The sequence below is a fragment of the Panthera leo genome, chromosome A2 (assembly GCF_018350215.1).
Source record: "Panthera leo isolate Ple1 chromosome A2, P.leo_Ple1_pat1.1, whole genome shotgun sequence".
Taxonomy (NCBI): domain Eukaryota; kingdom Metazoa; phylum Chordata; class Mammalia; order Carnivora; family Felidae; genus Panthera; species Panthera leo.
In genome coordinates this window covers 130,158,605-130,180,698 of record NC_056680.1, presented here as the reverse complement: position 1 = coordinate 130,180,698, position 22,094 = coordinate 130,158,605, and the positions used below count along the sequence as shown (strand labels likewise).

The 22,094-nt window shown below is 37.7% G+C and overlaps 1 long non-coding RNA gene across 1 annotated transcript in view; it reads right to left on the bottom strand.

The window, feature by feature from the left end:
* Positions 1-22,094, bottom strand: part of LOC122210063 — a 29,758-nt gene that overhangs the window by 1,171 nt on the left and 6,493 nt on the right. The window lies entirely within an intron of this gene.

Sequence of the window (22,094 nt, the reverse complement as noted above, 5' to 3'; positions counted from 1 at the left end):
ACTGGCTGGCTCAGTTGGTGAGCATGTGACTCTTGAGCTCGGGGTCAAGAGGCCAGGGTCAAGTTTGAGCCCCATATTGGGAGTAAAGTTCACTTAAAAATGAAATTAAGTTAAAATTAAAAAAAAAATTGAGACCACAGATAGTAACATAAAGTTATTCTGATAAATAATTTTTTCTAACATGGATAATACAGGAGAAACATGGGATAATGATGTCAAGAAATGTGGAAACCCGGTTGGATCAGAGACTATTTTTCCAAGTCCAGGGAATCTGAAATTGCAGGAGTAGAATTACAAACCTCATCAGGAAAAGGAAAAGTCCTCAACTGGGCTGGTGACCTGGCAGGACAAACATTTTTAGCTGTTTTACAGAAAAATTAGAAACAAGAGCTTGTATCCAGGGCCCTGTCCCCAGAGAAGTGCCCCTTCCCAGAGCAGCTCTCCGTTCCTGGCACGTCTACTGTCTCCTGCACTCACCCTGAGGGCAGCACCACAGGCTGTGATCGCGGTCCCTTGGCCTTATCTCAGCATGACAAGCCCTTGCCTAATTAAATTTTGTCCTCATTCCCATTCTACTGTTTTGTGCAATCTAATATTCCCTGTGACAGATTCCAGTCACAGTGGGCTGCCTGCCTTGATAGGACATTTTAATCCCCAGTTATCAATGACTTTTTTTTTCTTGGTGGTGGTGGCTGTTAGCGCTCTGGTTATCATTATGTAAGACAGTTTATAATGCAAAATAATAAAATCATAAGCATCATCAGATGAAAAATCTTTTTGTATAGCGTAACATCTTTTCTGATATTCCAATTCTCTACCTCCATGATTCCTTCTTCCACTGGTTTTAAACCTGGTGTGTGGGGGGAGGGCAAATATCAAAGTCACCTAGGAAAAGTTTTAAAGAACCCATACTCACCTGCCCTGCCCTTCTGCAAGACTATATTACGTTGATAACCACCATTCTTGAAAAATATGTAGTACAGCCTGTATTTCCTATATTCCTCAAAACTCTTAAAGCCAAATGAGTTTCAATATCCTTAGGAATTTATAGACCATTTTTCTTTATGACTGGGAGGAGGGTTCTATGCTTAAAAGCATTTATGTAACAAGCTTTCCTTAGCATAAGTAAAAACATCCTGTTTTATATTAAGTACGATCACATAACAAGATGTATCAGTATATATTTTTACAGCAATTTTAAAGATTCTCTCATACCTAAATTAACAAAGCTGCTGTTAGTTTTTAAAATCTTGTTCAAAGGGAAAAAAGTAATTAAAATGTCCTTCTTTTGATGTACCAAAGATTATTCAACAGTATTCTCTGAGGGTTATAATAGTAAAATTATTTCCACTTTGCTTTTGTATTTTAAGTAGTCTTCCCACCCAGCACAGAGCCTAGTGTGGGGCTGGAACTCATGACTGTGAGATCAAGACCTGAGATGAAATCAAGAGTCAGATGCTTAACCAACTGAGCCACCCAGGTGGCCCATATTTCCACCTTGCTTTTAATTCAAGGATATCTTAGCTCTATTATTTTAGATACATACGTCCTTTGTCATTTCCTATATGTCCAACATGGCTTTTCCATCCAGATATTGGAAGGTGCTACCATGCTTAGGCTGGTGGGCCTCAGTTGAATGACAAATGCAGGTGAGACTGAAGAAATGTTGTGTCTGTTTGCTCCAACTGTCATTTCTTTTTCCATTATCTCTTGCTATCTAATTTGAAATAGCCACCATTAAAATTGCACCTCTCTCCCCAGGTTAGACACTTAGGAAATTGTTGGGAATCTCTTTTATTAGTTGCGGCAGCTTTGTTTTATTTACTTACAACTTATACCCCATGTATCTCCAACATATTTGAGGTGGTAAACAATAAAATTAGGTCAATTATGGAAGTGAAAAGTAACCTTTCCCTTTTTTCCTAATAATCCCTCCAAATAATAGAAAGTCCTAGTCAACTTTGATTCAACCTTTGTTAAAATTATAGGAAAACATAAGCCACAATAACATTTGATTATTTCATGTTGGAATATTCCAGTGATCTCAAGCACATAGGAAACAAAGACACTGGACAGGTAAGGGAAAGGTTTTACTGAGAATTAAATGAATATGTCAGTTATAAAATTTTTGTTGCTCAGCACCAAATCCACCCTTTTTACTGTGTTACATGATGTCAGAATGGGGACTTTGCAAGCCAAATTTCTGCTTTGCCAGCTGGCTCCCTCTTAAGCTCTGCCAACTATAGTGTGTGGGTGTGTCTGTGTAGGTAGTGATGTTTGTGTATATGTGGTGTATGTTTGCAATGATTGATATGTATGTGGTGATGTGTGTGTGGTGTGTGTGTATATGGTGGCTTGTTTATATGTTTGGTAGTGTGGGTGTGTGTGTGTGTGGTATGTGTGTAGATGTATGTGGTATGTACATGTGGTGGTTATGTGGTGGCAGTAGTGATGTGTGTGTGTTTGTGTGGGGAGGTGATAGAGGGAGAGTGTAAGTTGGAAGGAGAAAGAAGGAACCACTTGCTTTCAGTGTGCTTTCTGCTCCTGGGAGCATCAACCCAGAAACACCTCCTCACCCCAAGACGACACTTCCTTCCCATGACATACACTTGCAAAACCCTAACAACACTTCCTATAACCACACTTCCTCAGAGATACCCAGGACCAGTTGCCTGGAGACTCTTTGGAAATCTGAGATTCAGCTCCATTTGGCTTCTTCACCAAGTCTTTAAGTTAAGTTTTAATACATCCACCTTTTCCCTTTGTTTACCTAGGCCTAGAGGTGGAAGCTGCTTCCTATAGTTGCTTCCTCATTTTCTCTTTTTGGCTTTTTGTTCACTTAATTCACTTTATACCTTATTCTTCATGTATTCTCTCAGTTAAATGGCTAGTGTGACTCCTGTCTCCTGACTTGATCTTAATGGACAGAATGGATTCCAGCCATGTCTCTCATTATGTTCACTTACATGAAAGAGTACGCCTCCTAAGCCACTCATATACTTTTCCTGAGCAATTAATGCAAAGATGTTCCCATGATATCCATTTTTTTAAATAAAATGTTTCTTTTAACAAGGAAGCATGTAAAATAGTTTTATTCATTTTTTTGACTCTTGGTACTTATTGCAAAGATTGTAATTTATATCCTTTGAATGTATAAATGCGTTGTGTTAGACCCATGACTGCATGAATCATGTATGGGTCAGAAAAGCCCCACACCGCTAGGCTAATTTTTATATTTGATAGTTTGGAAAATAAAATGAAGACAATGGTCCTAGCAGCTTAAAAATTAAGCCTAACCAGAAGTCTGGTTTCTTTAGTAATTTGCTAACAGAGTATTTAAAAACCAAAGCTCTAAAAGGTTGGTAGAAAGATGGCTAGTTGCATAAAGAAAAAGGTAATTATGTCAAGAGTCAATGATTATATTTTATCATGAAGGTTTTCTGGCAAGCCATGGAAATAGCATTTCTTTTATGAATAAGTAACATAAAGTTCATCTCTTCTTCCAAAGATTAGTCCATGTATAATGGGAGGGCACAATCGCCTAGGCTCAGGAGTTTTTAGGACTAACAGGAAACACAGACCAAGAGTGCCAAAAATAGGACGATACAAAGGTCAGAATTTTAGGGTACAAAAGACTCAGATTTTGAGTTCAAACACAAAGCAGGAGCCAAATTTGCTTTTTGAAAATATAAACAAAATTGATAAACACCTAGCCAGGCTTCTCAAAAAGAAAAGAGAGAGGACCCAAGTAGATAAAATCATGAATGGAATGGATTTATTACAATCAATTCATCAGAAATATAAGCAATTATCAGAGAATACTATGAAAATTTATATGCCAATAAACTGGGCAACCTGAAAGAAATGGACAAATTCCTAAACACCCACACACTCCCAAAACTCAAACAGGAAGAAATAGAAAATTTGAACAGACCCATAATTACTAAGGAAATTGAATCAGTTATCAAAAATCTCCCAACAAATAAGAGTCCTGGACCAGATGCCTTCCCAGGGGAATTCTACCAGACATTTAAAGCAGAGTTAATACCTATTCTTCTCAAGATGTTCCAAAATATAGAAATGGAAGGAAAACTTCTGGACTCATTCTATGAAGCCAGTATTACTTTGATTCCCAAACCAGACAGAGACCCCACAAAAAAGGAGAGCTACAGGCCAACATCCCTGATTAACATGGATGCAAAACTTCTCAACAAGATACTAGCAAATTGATTTCAACAACATATAAAAAGAATTATTCACCATGATCAAGTGGGATTCATTCCTGGGCTGCAGGGCTGGTTCAATATTTGCAAATCAATCAATGTCACATTAGTAGAAGAAAGGATAAGAACATATGATCCTGTCAATAGATTCAGAAAAAGCATTTGACAAAATACAACATCTTTTCTTAATAAAAGTGCTCAAGAAAGTCAGGATAGAAGGAACATACTTAAAGATCATAAAAGCCATTTATGAAAAGCCCACAGCTAATATCATCCTCAATGGGGCAAAACTGATAGCTTTCCCCCTGAGATAGGGAACACAACAGGGAGGTCCACTCTTACCTCTGTTGTTTAACATAGTGTTGGAAGTCCTAGCATCAGCAATCAGACAACAAAATGAAATCAAATGCATCAAATATTGGCAAAGAAGTCAAACTTTCACTTTTTGCAGATGACATGATACACTACATGGAAAACCTGAAACTCTCCACCAAAAGGCTGCTAGAACTGATATATAAGTTCAGCAAACTTGCAGGGTACAAAATCAATGTATAGAATAGTTGCATTTTTATACACCAATAATGAAGCAACAGAGAGGAATCCTGAAACTGATCCCATTTACAATTGCACCAAAAGACATAAAATAGCCAGGAATAAACCTAACCAAAGATGTAAAAGATCTATATGCTGAAAACTATAGAAAGCTTATGAAGGAAATTGAAGACACAAAGAAATGGAAAAACATTCCATGCTCATGGACTGGAAACATAAATACTGTTAAAATGTCAATACTACCCAAAGACAGCTACACATTCAATGCAATTCCAATCAAAATTGCACCAGCATTCTTCTCAAAGCTAGAACAAAGAATCCTAAAATTTGTATGCAACCACAAAAGACCCCAAATAGCCAAAGTAATATTGAAGAAGATAACCAAAGCAGGAGGCACCACAATCCCAGACTTTAGCCTCTACTACAAAGCTATAGTCATCAAGACAGTATGGTATTGGCACAAAAACAGACACATAGACCAATGGACTAGACACCCCAGAACTGGACCCACAAATGTATGGCCATCTAATCTTTGACAAAGCAGGAAAGAGTATCCAATGGAAAAAAAGACAGTCTCTTTAACAAATGTGGCTGGAAGAGCTGAACAGCAACATGAAGAAAAATGAAACTAGACCACTTTCGTACACCATACACAAAGATAAACTCGAAATGGATGAAAGACCTAAATGTGAGACAGGAAACCATCAACACCCTGGAGGAGAAAGAAGGTAACAACCTCTTTGACCTCAGCTGCAGCATTTTCTTTGTCGACACATCTCCAAAGGCAACGGAATTAAACGCAAAAATGAACTATTGGGACGTCACCAAGATAAAAAGCTTCTGCACCGCAAAGGAAAGAATCAACAAAACTAAAAGGCAACTGACAGAATGGGAAAAGATATCTGCAAATGACATATCAGGTAAAGGGTTAGTATCCAAAATCTATAAGGAATTCACCAAACTCCACAACCAAAAATCAAATAATCCAGTGAGGAAATGGGCAGAATACATGAATAGATAATTTTCCAAAGAAGACATCCAGATGGCCAACAGACACATGAAATGATGCTCAACGTCACTCCTCGTCAGGGAAATACAAATCAAAACCAGATACTGCCTCACACGAGTCAGAGTGCCTAAAATGAACCAATTGGGAAACTAGATGCTGGTGAGGATGTGGAGAAACGGTAACCCTCTTGCATTGTTGGTGGGAATGCAAACTGGTACAGCCGCTCTGGAAATCAGCATGGAGGTTCCTCAAAATATTAAAAATAGAACCACCCTATGACATAGCAATAACACTACTAGGAATTTATCCAAGGATACAGGAGTGCTGGTGCAGTGGGGCACATGAACCCCTATGTTTATAGCAGCACTTTCAACAATAGCCAAATTATAGAAAGAGCCTAAATGTCCATCAACTGATGAATAGATAAAGAAGATGTGGTTTATATATACAATGGAATACTACTTGCCAATGGAAAGAATAAATTCATGCCATTTGCAGCAACGTGGATGGAACTGGAGGGTATTATGCTAAGTGAAATAGGTCAGTCAGAGAAGGACAGATATCATATGTTTTCACTCATATGTAGATCTTGATAAACTTAACAGAAGACCATGGGGGGAGGGAAAGGGGGGTTACAAATAGAGAAGGAGGGAGGCAAACCATAAAAGACTCTTAGATACAGAGAACAAACTGAGAGTTAATGGGGGTGGGGTAGAGGGGAAAGTGAGTGATGGGTATTGAGGAGGCCACTTGTTGGGATGAGCACTGGGCATTGTATGTGAGCCAATTTGACAATAAATTATATTTTTAAAAAATATATTTTAAAAACGTTACCTTAACAGTGGAGGGAAGAAGACAGTAGAAGAACATATTCAAAGTGCTGGAGAAAAAAATTACCAGTTAAGAATTCTGTACCCAGAAAAGTTTGAGAAAACATATATCTGCCTAAAAAGAAATAATAAAGAAAGTCCTTCCTACTGATAGGGAATTACTTAGAATGGTAATCTGACTGTACAAAAAGAAACCAAGAGCACCAGAAATGGTAAATATGTGGATGACTATATTTGGTATATATTTATGTTTTTTCTTTTAATTACTTTAAGGACATAAGCTTGTATAAAGCAGTAATTATAACCCTGTGTTGCTGAGTTTATAAACTAAATTGATCTCTATGACAATAATAGTACAAAGAAGGAGGAAGGAAAAGAAGCTGCAATGGAGCAAAATTACTTTATTTTATCAGAATTAAGTTTATATTCACCTGACAGAGAGAGTGATACATTATGACATATATAATCTTTAACACAACCACTAAGAAAATAACTCCACAAGTATCATTAAAAAAATTGGCAGAGAAATGTAAATATCATACTATACGATATTTGACACAGAAGGCCACAAAGGAGGAACATATAAATAAGAAATACACAAAACATCTAGAAGGCAAATTGCAAAATGAAGACATATTTCCAGCAAAAGCAATAATTACATTACTGTGATTACACTCTAATCAAAAGGCAGAGATTTTCAGGCTGGATATACAAAGCACCATCCTGTTATATACTATTTATGAGACAGAATACAGATTCCAAGACAAAAAAATTTGAAAATAAAAGGATACTAAGGTAGTTGGAATAGCTACATTAAGACAAAATGGACTTCAAGAATTCTTACCAGAGACAAAGATATTTTACAGTAAGGAATCTATATATCATAAAAATAAAGCAATTTTTAATTTATACTTGCCTAACAAGAGTCTCAAATCAGAAGAAATAAAAACTGACAAAATCCAAAGGACAAATAGACAAACAACTATAGAGATTTCAATGCCCCACTTTCAATAATGGATAGAACGAATAGACATAAAAATCAAAATGGATCTAAAAGATCTGAACAACACGATCAATCCATTTAGCCTGGTGTAGATTGTAATAAATTAAGATGCATATAACCACCCTCATTCTACCCAACAGAGAAATACAGAGTCATTTCAGGTACACGTGGAACACTCTCCAGGACAGACCATATGGAGAACTAGTATGTCCTCTGACCTCAATTAAATTTGATTATAAATCAATAGCACAAATAAATGAGAAATCTCCAAATACTTGGAAACTAAATAACATGTTTATAAATAATCTAGGAGGCTAAGAAGAAATCACAAGGCAAGTTAGAATTTTTTTGTGACCCAAATGAAAAAAAAAGCACACTTAAAAATGTATAGGATGTGGTTAAGGCAGTACTTAAAAATAAACATATAGCTCTAACTTACCAATATCTAAAAAGAAGTGTCAAAAATTAATAATGTAAATTTCTTCTTTAAGAAGAACAAAGAGCAAATTAAACCCAAAACAAACAGAAGAAAAGCAACGATGAGCAGGGAAATAATGAGGAAGGAAAATTTCTAAACTTATTCAAAGAGGTTAATTGTACCTTAATACCAATACCAAAGACTTTACAAGAAAGGAGAAAAATAGGGTAGCATAAACAGACACAAAAATTCCTGACAAAATACTAGAGATTAAATCTAGCAACATATAAAAAAGATGACCAGTGGGATTTATCCCAGTAATGTAAACTTGGTTAACAAATGAAACCCAACTAATGTAGTACAGCATATTAATAGAATAAATGCAAAAACACATGCTTATCTCAATAGACAGAAAAGTCATTCATCAAAATCCAGCATCAATTCATGATAAAAACTTAAACTACAAGTAGATTTCTTCCTTAGCCTGATAGAGGGAGTCTACAAGATGTATTAATTGCCTCCTATTCACCGTATTTGTATGGGAGGGATTCTTACCCTAAGGTTCTGGGGATGACTGAACACACAACACCTGGTCTTGACAGATGACATCAATGGCAGTTTATTAGTCACATATGCTCACTGCCCCAGAGAGGAGGACACTCCATGCCATTAAAGGCCAAACAGCACAGTGGAGACCAGAGTGAATACCCAGGAGCTATTAAGAGGCAGGCTTTGTAGTATTAAAAGGGTGAGTTGCCTCAATGTGCCTGCAAGAGAATGTGATTGGCTTGTTTGAATAATTCCATGGGCTGGCAGGGAACTGAAAGCTGAGACATAAGCAAGAACTCCACCTGTTCTGTTTGATAAGGAGGACTGTTTAGCTGTGGGACTTTATCCATGGGAACAGAACAGGAAGGAGAAGTTGTGGTTAGGCCATTTGAGGTCCTCCTAATTTTATAGGATACGACAGCACATAATGCTGAAAATTTTAGTCTTTAAATCACAAACAAAACAAAACAAAACACAAAACCCCACAACTCTCCCCACGCAAAAAAACAAAACACAACCAGATAGCTAACATAATACTTCCCAGAGGAAGAATGAATGTTTTCTTCCTGAAATCAGGAAAAAAGGAAGGGTATCCATTTTTACTACTTCTATTCAACATGGTACCAGAGGTTTAGCCATCATAACAAGGTAAGAAGACAAGTTAAAGTCATTCAGATTAGAAAGGAAGATGTAAAACTGTTTTTATTTGCAAATGACATCATGTTATATGTAGAAAAACCTGAAGAATCTATACACATGCACACACAAACTACTAAAACTAATAAATCAGTGTAGCAAGTTTTCAGGATACAATATGCACACAAAAAAATTATATTTCTATACGCTAGCAATGAACAATCTGGAAACAAAATTAATTCATTCACAGTATCATCAAAAAGAGTAAGATAAAAATACTTAGGAACAAATTTAGCAAAAGGGACACATACCTGTATGCTATGAACTTTGCTAAAAGAAATTAAAGACCTAAATAAATGGAGACACATGTTTGTAGATTGGAAGACTGAAAATTTTTAAAACAGAAATTCTCCCCAAAATTATCTATAGAGTTGAATCAAGTCAATGTCAACGCTATCAAAAACTCAGCAAGGTTTTGTTTTTGTTGTTTTGTTGTTTTGTTTTGTAGGAATGGACAAGTAAATACTAAACTTGTATGTAAATGAAAAGAACCAACAATAGCCAAAACAATTCTGAAGAAAAAAAGTGGGAGACCTTACACTTTATTTCAAAGCTCATTGTAAAGTTACAGTGATCACAACAATATGGTGTCAATATGAGAATAGACAAATAGATTAGTACAACAGATGAGGAAGTTTAGAAATAAACTTTTGCCTTTATAGTCAACTGATTTTTGACAAAGTGCTAAGCAATTCAATAAGAAAAGTCTTCTCAGAAACAATGCACGAACAATTGGGTATTCACAGGCAAAATATCAGTTTAGACCCTTAGCTGACACTATACGGAAAAATAAACTCAAAATGGATCATAGATCTAAATATATGAGCTACAAATATAAAACTTCTAAAAGAAAACATAGGAGAAAGTCTTTGTGACACTGAGTCAGAAAAGATATCTTAGACATAACAACCAAAGCATGATTCACAAAAGAAACAGTTGATAAATTAGACTTTAAATTTTTAAATTTAAAACTTTTCCTCTCTAAAAAGTATCATAATAAGATAAGCCACAAATTAGTAGAAAACATGTGCAAATCTCATATCTGATAAAGGGTTTATATTCAGTATATATAAAGAATCTTAAAACTCAATCATAAGTAACCCAATTTTAAAATGGGCAAAAGGTTTGAACAGACATTTTATTAAGAAAATATATGAATAGCTAATAAGTCCAAGGATATGCAACAACTTGTCATTAAAAAAATGCGAAGTAAAGCCACAATGAGATACCACTCCACACCCATCAGAATGACTAAAAGAAAAAGACTATGAATACCAAGTATTAGCAAGTATGTGAAGAATCTGGCATCCTTTCAGGTTGCTGATTGGAATGTAAAATGGCACAGCCACTTTGGAAAACATTTTGGCAATTACTTCAAAAGTTAAACAGTAACTTACTATTACCTTAATTAACTTACAATTATGTAGCAATTTTGTCCCAGGTATCTACCCAAGAAAATGAAACCTATCAGTATAAAGACCTATACATTAATATTCATGGCAATATTATTCATAGTAGCCAAAGAATGGAAACAATCCAAATGTCCACTGGCTAGTGAATGGATCAACAGATACAGAATATTTTCATCAAGGATCCCTGTGTTGTCTTTTTATAACCACACTCCACTCCCTATGCTACTGTACCTCCTGCCCCACCTCCTTCTTCCATCCCCTGACTTCCCCCAACCACCATTAATGTATCCTCCATTTTTATTTGGTGATTTCAAAAGTGTCATATAATGGAATCATATACATAGTACGTAACCTTTTGGGATTGGCTTTTTTCTCAGTATAATTCCCTGGTGATTCATCCAAGTTGCTGCCTATCTCAATAAGCCATTCTTCTTATTTCTGAGTGGTATCCCATGGTATGAATGTACCACAGTTTAACCACTCAGTGAAGAACATTTGGTTATTTCCCAGGTTGTGGTTATTAGGAATAAAGCTGTTATAGACATTCATTTGTAAGTTTTAAAATATTTATTTATTTATTTATTTATTTATTTAGAGAACAAGCAAGCAGGGGAAGGGCAGACAGAGAGGAAGAGAGAGAATCCTAAGCAGACTCCACACTCTGTGCAGAGCCTGACAGGGGGTTCCATCCCATCACCCAGGGATCATGACCTGAGCTGAAATCAAGAGCTGGACCTTAACCAAATAAGCTACCCAGGAGCCCCTAAGTTTTTATATGAGGAGTTTTTATTTCTCTGAGATAAATGCACAAGAGTGCAACTGCTAGATTGTATGGTAGTTTTAGGTTTAGTTTTTTAAGAAACTGCCAAACTATTTTCCAGAGTGGCTGAGAATTATCTTTCAAAGAGTAGTTCTGCTTATTGTTAACACTGACCATACAAGAGAAAGAAAAGGAAAGCACATTTTTATTCAAGCTTAGGTCTTTTATAGGAATAGGAAACTAGAATCCTATTCAGACCCTCTTATTATAGCTTAATTAATGAGAAAAGGTGACTGTACCATATTATGAGATATCTGTGAAAGAAAAGCATTTTATTCATAAACACAAATGAATATTTCATAAGTACTTTTAACATTGACCTAGGAGCTCAATATTGGTAGTACTTACATGGTATATTGATGTAATATTTGGCATTGAGCAGATTCTCAATGTTTAGCTCAACAATTTTTAAATCCAATATGGGAAACATATTCCATATAGTCCCAATATGTAAACCTGTTTATCTTGGTTTACTTTTACTAAAGAACAAGCTCTCAGAAATCTAGATGCATTTTATCTTCCCCCAAAAAGATAAACTCTAGCATGTGAGGTTGAAAAATAAAAATTTCAGATTTCTGAATTTAGAAGATTCTAAACCTTGAGACATAACATTCCCATTATGAAATCATTACTGCACAGAAAATGTTGGCCCACTATATTCTTCTGAAATCTGAAATCAACAGGAGTTATGTGCAGAAGACATTCATGTTCTACCTGCACAAGGCCACTCCCAACCTTGAAGCTTTTCAGTTCATTAAGTATTTATCCCTTATAAACCATATTTAAAAGTCATCATGGGAATCAACCTGCAAGCACACTATTCAGTATTTTCTTCTTTCTCCACTTATCGGCTGTTGAGTTTCCCACCCATTCCAGTTTAGCATTTTTATGCTATTCTCTACACAATTCTATCCAGCCACATCTAAATATCTGAATGCACGGAGATCACAGCTTCAAAGACATTTGGTACAGGACAGGTCCCTAGAAATCCTATTATCACTGTGAGGTCTGCTGGATCCTTTTGTATAAAGATCACTTCCAATCCTTAATGACATTTCCACCATTGGTCTTCCCAGGTTAGACTGCTACACTGTTTTTCTTTGTTCCTATCATCCTCATCCATTATCAATAGTAATTTTCCCCTGTAACATTTGTATTAATTCACTATTGTCATCTGAACAAAATTTTATTTACATTATTTTTTTCTAACTAGCCTACTAGTACTCCTTCCTTTTCCATAATTACACCCTTCATGGTGAATTTTTATTTCTCATTAATGTGTTATAATAGTGGCTTAAGTGAAGGAGTTATAGCTTTTCCTTATATTCAACAAATATAACACATACTCACAGAGTGGCTACTATTTCCACTGTGATCTCTCTGCAAAGTCTGTGGTAAGAAAAATGGATATCTTTCCTGCCCTAATGGAACCTACAGTCTAATGGTGGAGACAGTAAGCAGATCATCACACAGGTAATTAATTACAATGTTAGCAAGCATGTGGAAAAATATACTAAGAATGCATATATAAAGGGACTCATTGTGGTGTGGCAGGAATTATAGACTAGAAAGAATGACATTCATCCTGAGATGTGAAAATGATTCGGAGTTAGCAGAATCAAACGGAAGACAAAGGATATCACTTAAGTAAAAAGCTTTAGCATAGTTAAGAATGCACTGAAAGTCAATGGGCCTGGAACTCCGAGCCAAGAGTAAAAATCTGGGGAGGAGAACAGGAGCCAGATCATGCTGGGTTTTGTGGGCTCTAAGTTTCATTCAATTTGCAGGGAATTCGAAAAATTTTTAAGCAGGGAATTGTCCTGATCAGATGTGCAGTTTAAAAGGATCACTCTTAGAAAATGAAAAAAAAAGTAACCATTCTAGCTTAGAATAGAGGAGAATAAAAGTAGATGAAGGGAGGCCAGTTAGAAGCCTTTTACGGATGCTCAGGAGAGAAATGAAGGATTTCTTGGATGAATGTGTTGGTACCAAAGAAGAAAAATACCTTAGAGGTAAAGCTAGTAAGATGTGGTTTTAGCCAGGGGTGCCTGGGTGCCTCAGTCAGGTAAGCATCTGACTTCAGTTCAGATCATGATCTCATGGTTCGTGGGTTGGGAGCCCACATTGAGCTCCGTGCTGAGAGCTAAGAACCTGGAGCCTGCTTTGAACTCTGTGTCTCCCTCTCTGCCTCTCCCGCACTTGCACACACGCTCTCTCTCTCTCAAAAATAAATAAACATTAAAAAAAAATTTTAATGTGGTTTTAGCTAGAGTAATGGAGTGGCTTGGATAGATTTAGGGTTTATGGCTTCAGTTTGGGACGTATTGACTATGGGCTAGAATGTGAATTCCATGAGGACAGGTTTTTTGCCTATTTTGTTCATTGCTGCATCCCAGTGCCTTGGGAGACATTCAAGGGGAGATGTTGAATAGGCAGATTAATTATATGGATTTGTAGCTCAGAAGAGAGGTTTGGGCTGGAATTTAAAATGTGGGAGTCAGCAGAATATAGATGCTTTCAGCAGCCAGAATATCAAGCTCCACTGGGGAAAGCTGAAGAGTGGAAAAGGCAAGATCAAGGATTGGTGTCCAGCTGACTTGTTAACAGCTCTCTGCAACACTATGTGATTGCCAATTCATTTAGGGATCGTTCTCATCATGTTGAGATGAGTGAGACCCAATGTAGTCCATGCTCTAAAGGGGGCGTGGAGGTGTTTAAGGTCACAGTGTCTCCCATATGCATTTAGGTTGGGCCTGTCCTATAGGAATACTAAGCTCTTTGTTCTGTATTATTATTCCTCTCTCCTTACTCCTTTTTTCAGGAGAAATGGGTGGGAATAAATTAGACAAATAGTTACAGTCTAAAATGCAAAATGATTGCATGGCTGAATTGTCATGGAAGATAGATTTTCTGCTTTAACCCTTCCAACAATCAGGTCCCAAGTCAGGCCAGTAGGATGTACTTTTAGCCAGAAAGGCGTTTCTATGTCCTTTATAACTGAGATATTTTCTCTACCTGTCTGCATGACAAAGTCCTTCTTTCTTCCAGTTTTTCTGGAAGAAGTCCTCTCTCCTATATCACCCTCTTCTTAATGCACCCAGAGCGGAAAGATGTTTGGCAATCTCCTACATACACTTGACATATCAGTTAACTAAACTTACTGTGTGTGTGTAGTGGGGTGCCTTTAGACATTTTGTGTTATTCTTTTTACATGACATAGGTGTCATCAGCATCTTTGATATACTACTCATCTAATGAGTTTTGAATGTCTGCATTTCCACTTAATTTCTCCTTAAAAATTGTTTAATAAAATTACATCGTTACATAGGATGACCATTGGTAAAGATGTAACACTTCTAAAACCCAAACTGGTTAGAATTAGTTTAGAGCTACTTTCATTTTTAGCATTACTTATCTCCTATAGAAATTAATTTTAAAATGTAATTTGTTTATTCTATCCATGTCTCAATGTCATTTTCCAAGACAATGGTACTTGTTAGAATGTAAACTGTCCCAGGTAACCAATATAAATTATCACTAAAATGGAGAAACCAGAATCCACTGAGAGTTTAAAAAAAAAATAGAAAAGGAAAAAGAAACAACCCAGAGAAACTTCTGCTCAATGTCCACAATTAAGCTTTTTTTAATAATCAAGAAAAAGGATTTTTTTCAAAAGAAAGAGATTACAGATACATTCTGTTTAAGATACTCTCATCAGTACATGACCTCCTAAAATTTTCTAGTTAATAAAGTTCATGAAATAAATGTGACTATTATCATAACTGATTTTATAACATTAGTTGAACAGATTTTAAATGTTCTCAAATACTATTAACATACTCATTACATGATCTTTAGAAAAATACTGTTAGTCTAATGAATGCATTGTTAGCCCAGCGAAATGCCAACAGGTTATTCTATAAAATGGGAGTAATGATGCTTACCTCCTAAGACTTCCATCTGAATTAAATAAATTAATATTTAGAAAGCATTCAGAACAGCCTCTGACACATTGCAAGCCAAATTAGTGTCGGCTGCTACTGCTGCTGTGTGAGGTGGCTAATGACCTTGGCTAATACATCTTTCAAGCCTGAAAATGGTTTACTTTTTCCATTATCAATCATTCTTACCTTTCCTAACATGATCACATGCTAGTTCTAAGCCTCCTTTCCCACCCTTATGATTATTCCCTGTGCCCACTCGGAGTTTGTCTACCTGACCCTCAGCCAGTGTTTGTCCTGGCCCCCCCACAATGCTTCCTGGACTATCAGGTCAGGTTGACCCTTGGATTGTATCTCTGAACTGCTCTACCCTCTTGCTTGACTCCACACTCTTTATTCAGACCCTATGGTAGGTCTGTCTGTTGCTGGCTGCACCCTAGCATGAAAGATAGTTGAGGAAATTGCTATGGACCCACAGGTTTCTGTATCTTTGATGAGTTAGGAGTCCTAAACTCCTCATGCTTCCTGCCCTGGATCTTCTTTGCCTCCCCGAGCATTTTATATAAGAAATCCAAGGAGTGATGGACATGCTGGTGGGTAGTTATGAATTATTGCTACCCCCTTCAAAGTGGTTTTATCCCTCTACCTCTCTCCATGTAATATAATGTTCAGTGAAGAGCTGAGTTAGTTTCTTTTTGGGCTCCCATGATAAAAAGGGACCCAACCCCAGCCAGAGTGAATTGACCAAGTTTTTCCAAAAAAATCAAGATGAAAAGCTCTCCAATGTGGTTCAATTCCCCATCATGCACACCAGGGCAAACACTGGGGAGCACAGCACACTGGCCGGGTTTTCTGCCTCACTACAGTCACAAACTAAAACAAGTTAGATCCACAGCCCCACTTCTAGTAAGAGCTTTACTCACTCCCATGGGATGTCCAAACTTAAGGATTATTGATGCTTCTGAATCCACATAGACCTATAGCTGTTGAGCCAAATCTCAAGAAGCAAGTAGAGGTCTTTTCCTCTCTTCCATTGCTCTTTAGCTGCAAAATTACTAGAGCCCACTCAACTGGAAAGAACCTACCACTAATTTTCTCAAGTGATCCAACCAATGGAACATTCAGCGATAAAAAGTAATGAATTACTGATACATGAACCGACATTGATGAATCTCAATGTAATTATGTTGAGTGGAAGCTAGACAAAATAAGAATATACACTGTACAATTCCACTTACATAAAATTCTAGAAAATGCAAACTAATCTATGGCACAGACAGTGGTCACATGAAGTTGTGGAGGGCCCACAGAAGGCAAAGGAAGAAAGGATAACAAGGTAATACAAGGAAGCTGTTGGAGTGATGGATATTTTCATTATTTTGACCTTGGTGCTGGTTTCATGGGTGTACGTGTGTCAAAACTTACCAAATTGTCCATTTTAAATATGTACTATTGATTGTATGTTAATTTTACCTCAATAAGACTATTTAAAAAGTGTACATCCATACCCAGCAATTAATATGGTATAGGATATTACTAAATTTCCTAATATTAAACGAACTCTATGTTACTAGAATAAATCTAATGTGGTCATGATGTATTAGTTTTTAATGTGGTATTGGACTCTGTTTGCTAATATTTCATTTTTGCATTTATCTTCCATTTCTTTAAATAGCTATTTTATAGTTGAAATATTGCATTCATTTTCTCAATTCTTTATGATCTAGACCTATTGTTTGTTGTATTTTCTGAATTTCACTCATTAGGGCTTGTTTTCTTATGTCTGGTGACTTTACACTGAGAATTTTTATTTGTTTTAATCAAATATACTGGAATCCTGAAGGCCTTGAGTAGGAGATGCTTCCCCGGGATCAGTATTTGCTGATGTCAGGCAACAGGGAGCACTTCCAATCCAGAACTAAGTTATCTTTCAGATTGGGATTTTCCTGCTTGTGGGTTATATAAATTCAATGCAGAGTGCAAATTCAAACCCCCAAATCACAAATCACACATAACCCTCTTATCACAAATGGATAAGGTTAAAAATTCTCAGAAGGGATGTCATTCTTCCTCTCAGCTTCTCTTCACTGCCTATTGGATTTTTTTTCTTACACATTATTCTGTGGAGGTCATAGCCCTTTCAACAAGTTATGACTGTATATGCATCTCCAGTTATGTTTCCTTGTTCTTCATGGACATAGTCTTAGCTTTTCATTTCCTCAACAATTATAAATCTCAACACACAAGATTCTAGGTATCAGCGTTTGTTCTAGGGTAGTCAGGCTTCTATGTTCACTTTCTCCCCTGATGTCAACTCACTGTTTTGTTTTTTTCTTTTGGCTTTTGAGAATTTTCTTTACTTTCTTGCAAACTCAGCCATTTTTAAAAGTATTTTTGTTGTTTAGGACCTATGTGTATTTCAGCAAAATGGCTTTTCAGAAGATTTTACCCATAATAATGCTAAACATGGATCCCCTACTCTTTCTTTGGTATGAAACCTTTCCACTAAAATGGACCTCTGTGTAAAATATAATCAGGTCAGAAAACCATCAGTAGATGAGTACAAGTTCCATCCACATTTCTTAAGGCTATGCCATTGGGCTTTGTAAGATCCTAAGGACCTTTAGATTTTGGTGAATACTCTTTCCATTATTTTCTGGACTGCTGATTGTGGCCAGTGGGGATGGCAGATACAAATATCAAATGCTGATGGTACTCTAGCATGTTACCAAGGATGAAAGTTGTGACGTTTACAGTTCTATGATTCTCCCCTCTTGCTCAGTTAGGTACTGGTCATTAGGATTTGCACACTTTATTAAATACTCATTCACTGCATCATGACTAGTGACCATAATCACTACACCATTGAAACAATGAACTCTAACTCAGAGGATCACGGAAGTCCAGCTGGCTTTCTCACAGCAAAACATAACTTTTGCTTTAGCATCACTGTGATTTCTATGAAATATGAAATATTCCTAAGAGGATGAACCAGATAAATCAAGTTGAGCTAAATAGTTCTCATCAACCTGCTATGAAGGATGCAGATCATGTGTGAGAAGCAACCCTGCTGGTTCATAGGCCAAAGTTTTCATGTTCCACCTGTGGTGGAAAACCCAAGCCAGAGAGAGGATCAAGACAAAGATCAAGGTGCTTGGCATGGTGCAATTACTAAGGACCACTATTAAGAGCCACACCTGTTCTTAGTTACTAGGTCTTGAATTTTTTTCAGCCATTCCCAATGACCTTTCCGTGTGTGTGTGTGTGTGTGAGTGTGAGTGTGAGTGTGAGAGTGTGTGTGTGTGTGTGTGTGTGTGTGTGTGTTTCCAGGCTAGATCTAACCAGAGACAGAATACTCCCATCTGGAAAAGAGGGGAATAAAACCAAGGAGAGAGGGCATGGGGCTTACTCAGTGCCTATGCCCTGACCCTGCCATTGCCACACTTCTCCTCCTCATTGCTGGCCTCTTCATCTAGTGGTACTCAAATTGATGTATGCATTAAGACCACAGGGGAACTTGCTAAAAATATTCTTTAAAGGTCCTTGTCCCACTTTAAAATTAGTGAGAAACTGAGGGCGGGGTCTGGAGTGGTTAGTAAGTTTCTCAGGTGGCCACACAGGTGGTCCCAGCACCACACATTAAGCCACTCTTAGGTTCTGGGCTCTAGCTTACTGGAATTACTCTTGGCCCTCTGCTATTTGTCCACCTTGTTTGCCTGACTTCCTACTCATATCTGTTCAGACTGATCTATTTGGCTCCCCCCTCCATTTCCCCTCCAGCCTTTATCCAGGGTGTAAGTCCTTGCTTCAGTGGCACTGCTTCAGAGCCTGTCTTTTGCATGCAGGCTGGAACCACCCCTGCAGCTGATCCTATCTGTGCTGGCTGAGGAATCCAGCTCCTGACCCAAAACCAATGAGTGATTTTTCAGGCCTGACCATAGGCAATTACAAAGTCTCTACCTGGCAGGCCTCATGAGGAAACATTGCCCTCTCCACTCCAGACTTGGTGCCCAGCCAATGCATTAATGCCTCTGAAGGGAGCTTCAGTCAAGGACTCAAGTCCCTGTAGCTGGCCAGGCTTCTATGTATATTTGCAGTCCTAGCTCAGGCACCCTTCAGCCAAGGTGACTTTGTGGAGGGCTCCTTATTGGAGGAGGACCTTGAAGACACTTTCCTCCTCTCTCAGACCAAGTACTCTGTACTCCTCCACTCCTAGTCCTCATTTCCACCGCTTCTTCCCCTGTAAAGGCACACTGTTCTATGGAACAAAATGGAACCAGGGACAATCTTCACCTTCTCTGGTTTTAGCCTCTTACACGGTGGCCATAAGTGATTAAAGCCTTCGCTATTTCTTCCATTTTGGCCTATAGCCTTAACTGGCTACACTAACACCTAACAGCTCACTTGTCTCTTCAGTTTAGGTAAGCTCCTGATACTTGAGATCCTGAGCCAAAACAACTTAATTTCAGAAACTGAGAGATGATATAATTAATTTCTGCTGTGCCAGTTTTAAGCTGCTAATTTGTTACACAGCATTAGCTAGCTAATACTATTATTTTTCTACTTCTTGTGTCCATTTTGACTTTGAACCATTTCAAAGTGTTTTTCGCATCTATTATCCCACTTCTTCCTAAATACAATAGCAAACACTTAGCTATAGGAAATTTAACTTGGTGCCAGGCACTACATTAAGTATTTAACAGACACTGAGTAAATTGCCACAACACTGAGATGGCTCCTTTTACTACCTCTGCTTCATAGAGGAGACTGATACACTAGATGCTAAATAACTTGCCCAAAATTACATATATAGAAGTGCAGCTAGGATGAAAATCCTAGGTCCTACAAGAAACTAGAGCACAGAGAAGAGATGCTATTTAGACAAGGTCACAAGCAGGCCAGTATTGGAGGCAAAACCAGGACTCTGGCCCTGATTCCCCTCCATGAGGCTGGGATAACTGTTCGGGACCGTGAACAGACTTGGAAACCATTTGCAGCTTCCAGCTTGGCAGAGAGACCTGCCCAGAGGTTTGGCAGCAAACCACTCAGGTGGCAAAGTCTTCTGCACCTCTGTGTCTTCATCTATACCCCGGGGACAATAATCTGACTGATGACATGGATCAGGTCTTCTCATGTGTCTACTACATCAGACAAAACTCACTTCAGCATGACAGGAAAGACAGTAAGGAATAAAGTAAAACAGACATAGAGTTGGGACTATTCCAAGCAGTGTCTCCATGGGAAGATATGCCACACGGAGATATGCTACAACTGCAGAGAGAAGGAAGATTTTAGGCAGGTGGTTTTCTGGAATTCAAAGTTCACTAACTTTAGACCTATGAAATGGGCATTCATGAGGATTCGGGGAAGCAATGAGCTAAAGCTGCACAACGTGGTATAATAAGGAACTGTATTTACCCATGTATTTACAGGATACTGTTGGAAGTGGGGTGCTTAAACTATTTTAGAGAACAAAGACTAAAAACTCTTAAATTTTTTATAGCACTTGAAATGCTCTCTGTGGAAATGAATTTGACAGGCTCTAAAGGGGAGTTTGCAGAAAATCAGATTCCTTGGGGCACGTGGGTGGCTCAGTTGGTTAAGTGGCTGACTTCAGCTTGGGTCATGACCTTGTAGTTTGTGAGTTTGAGCCACACGTCAGGCTCTGTGCTGACAGCTCAGAGCCTGGAAACTGCTTCAGATTCTGTGTTTCCCTCTCTCTCTGCCCCTCCCCTGCTCATGCTCAGTCTCTCTCAAAAATAAATAAACATTAAAAAAATTTAAAAAAAAAAGAAAGAGGGGCGCCTGGGTGGCTCAGTCGGTTAAGCGGCCGACTTCGGCTCAGGTCATGATCTCGTGGTCCGTGAGTTCAAGCCCCGCGTCGGGCTCTGTGCTGACAGCTCAGAGCCTGGAGCCTGTTTCAGATTCTGTGTCTCCCTCTCTCTGACCCTTCCCCGTTCATGCTTTGTCTCTCTCTGTCTCAAAAATAAATAAAAAACGTTAAAAAAAAATTTAAAAAAAAAAAGAAAGAAAATCAGATTCCTAGGTTTTTCTTGCACATCCTGATTGCATAAATTGTCTGTGGTCCTGGGAAGCTAGTTCTTAAAGCACCACCAAGTGATTTTGTTTGGGGATCTCTGCTAATTATAATCATTCACCTTATCCATTTATCATTATCTATTAGTTATTAACAGATACCTTAAGGACTTCTGGTCCCCAAATAATTGAAATTTAGAAATGCTTTGTGAAATTTCTGACTACTAGTTGTTTTCACTGGAACTTTACTGATTTATCAGTACTGCAGTAACAGCAGATTAGTAAAACATCATCTGCAACTTGTATTCTCCCATTCTGCACAGAACTTATGAGGACAGAGCTCCTGCAACTTGAAGACTCAGCCCCAATGCAGGCTCTCAAAACAGTCCTTAATCAGTAGAATTTAAGAAATAAATGCATACACTACATTATATCTGGATGTCCTGGAAATGGTCCTTGCGCCAGGCTCATGCCTTGTGTCCCAAATCCAATAGCTAAAGCTATACATTCTTGTCCTGGCACAGCAGTCTTTCCAGGTTCATTTTCAATTTCATCAATGGTATTTTTTGTGTGTTCTGATCCCAAGGGCTGAAACTCCACCAGTG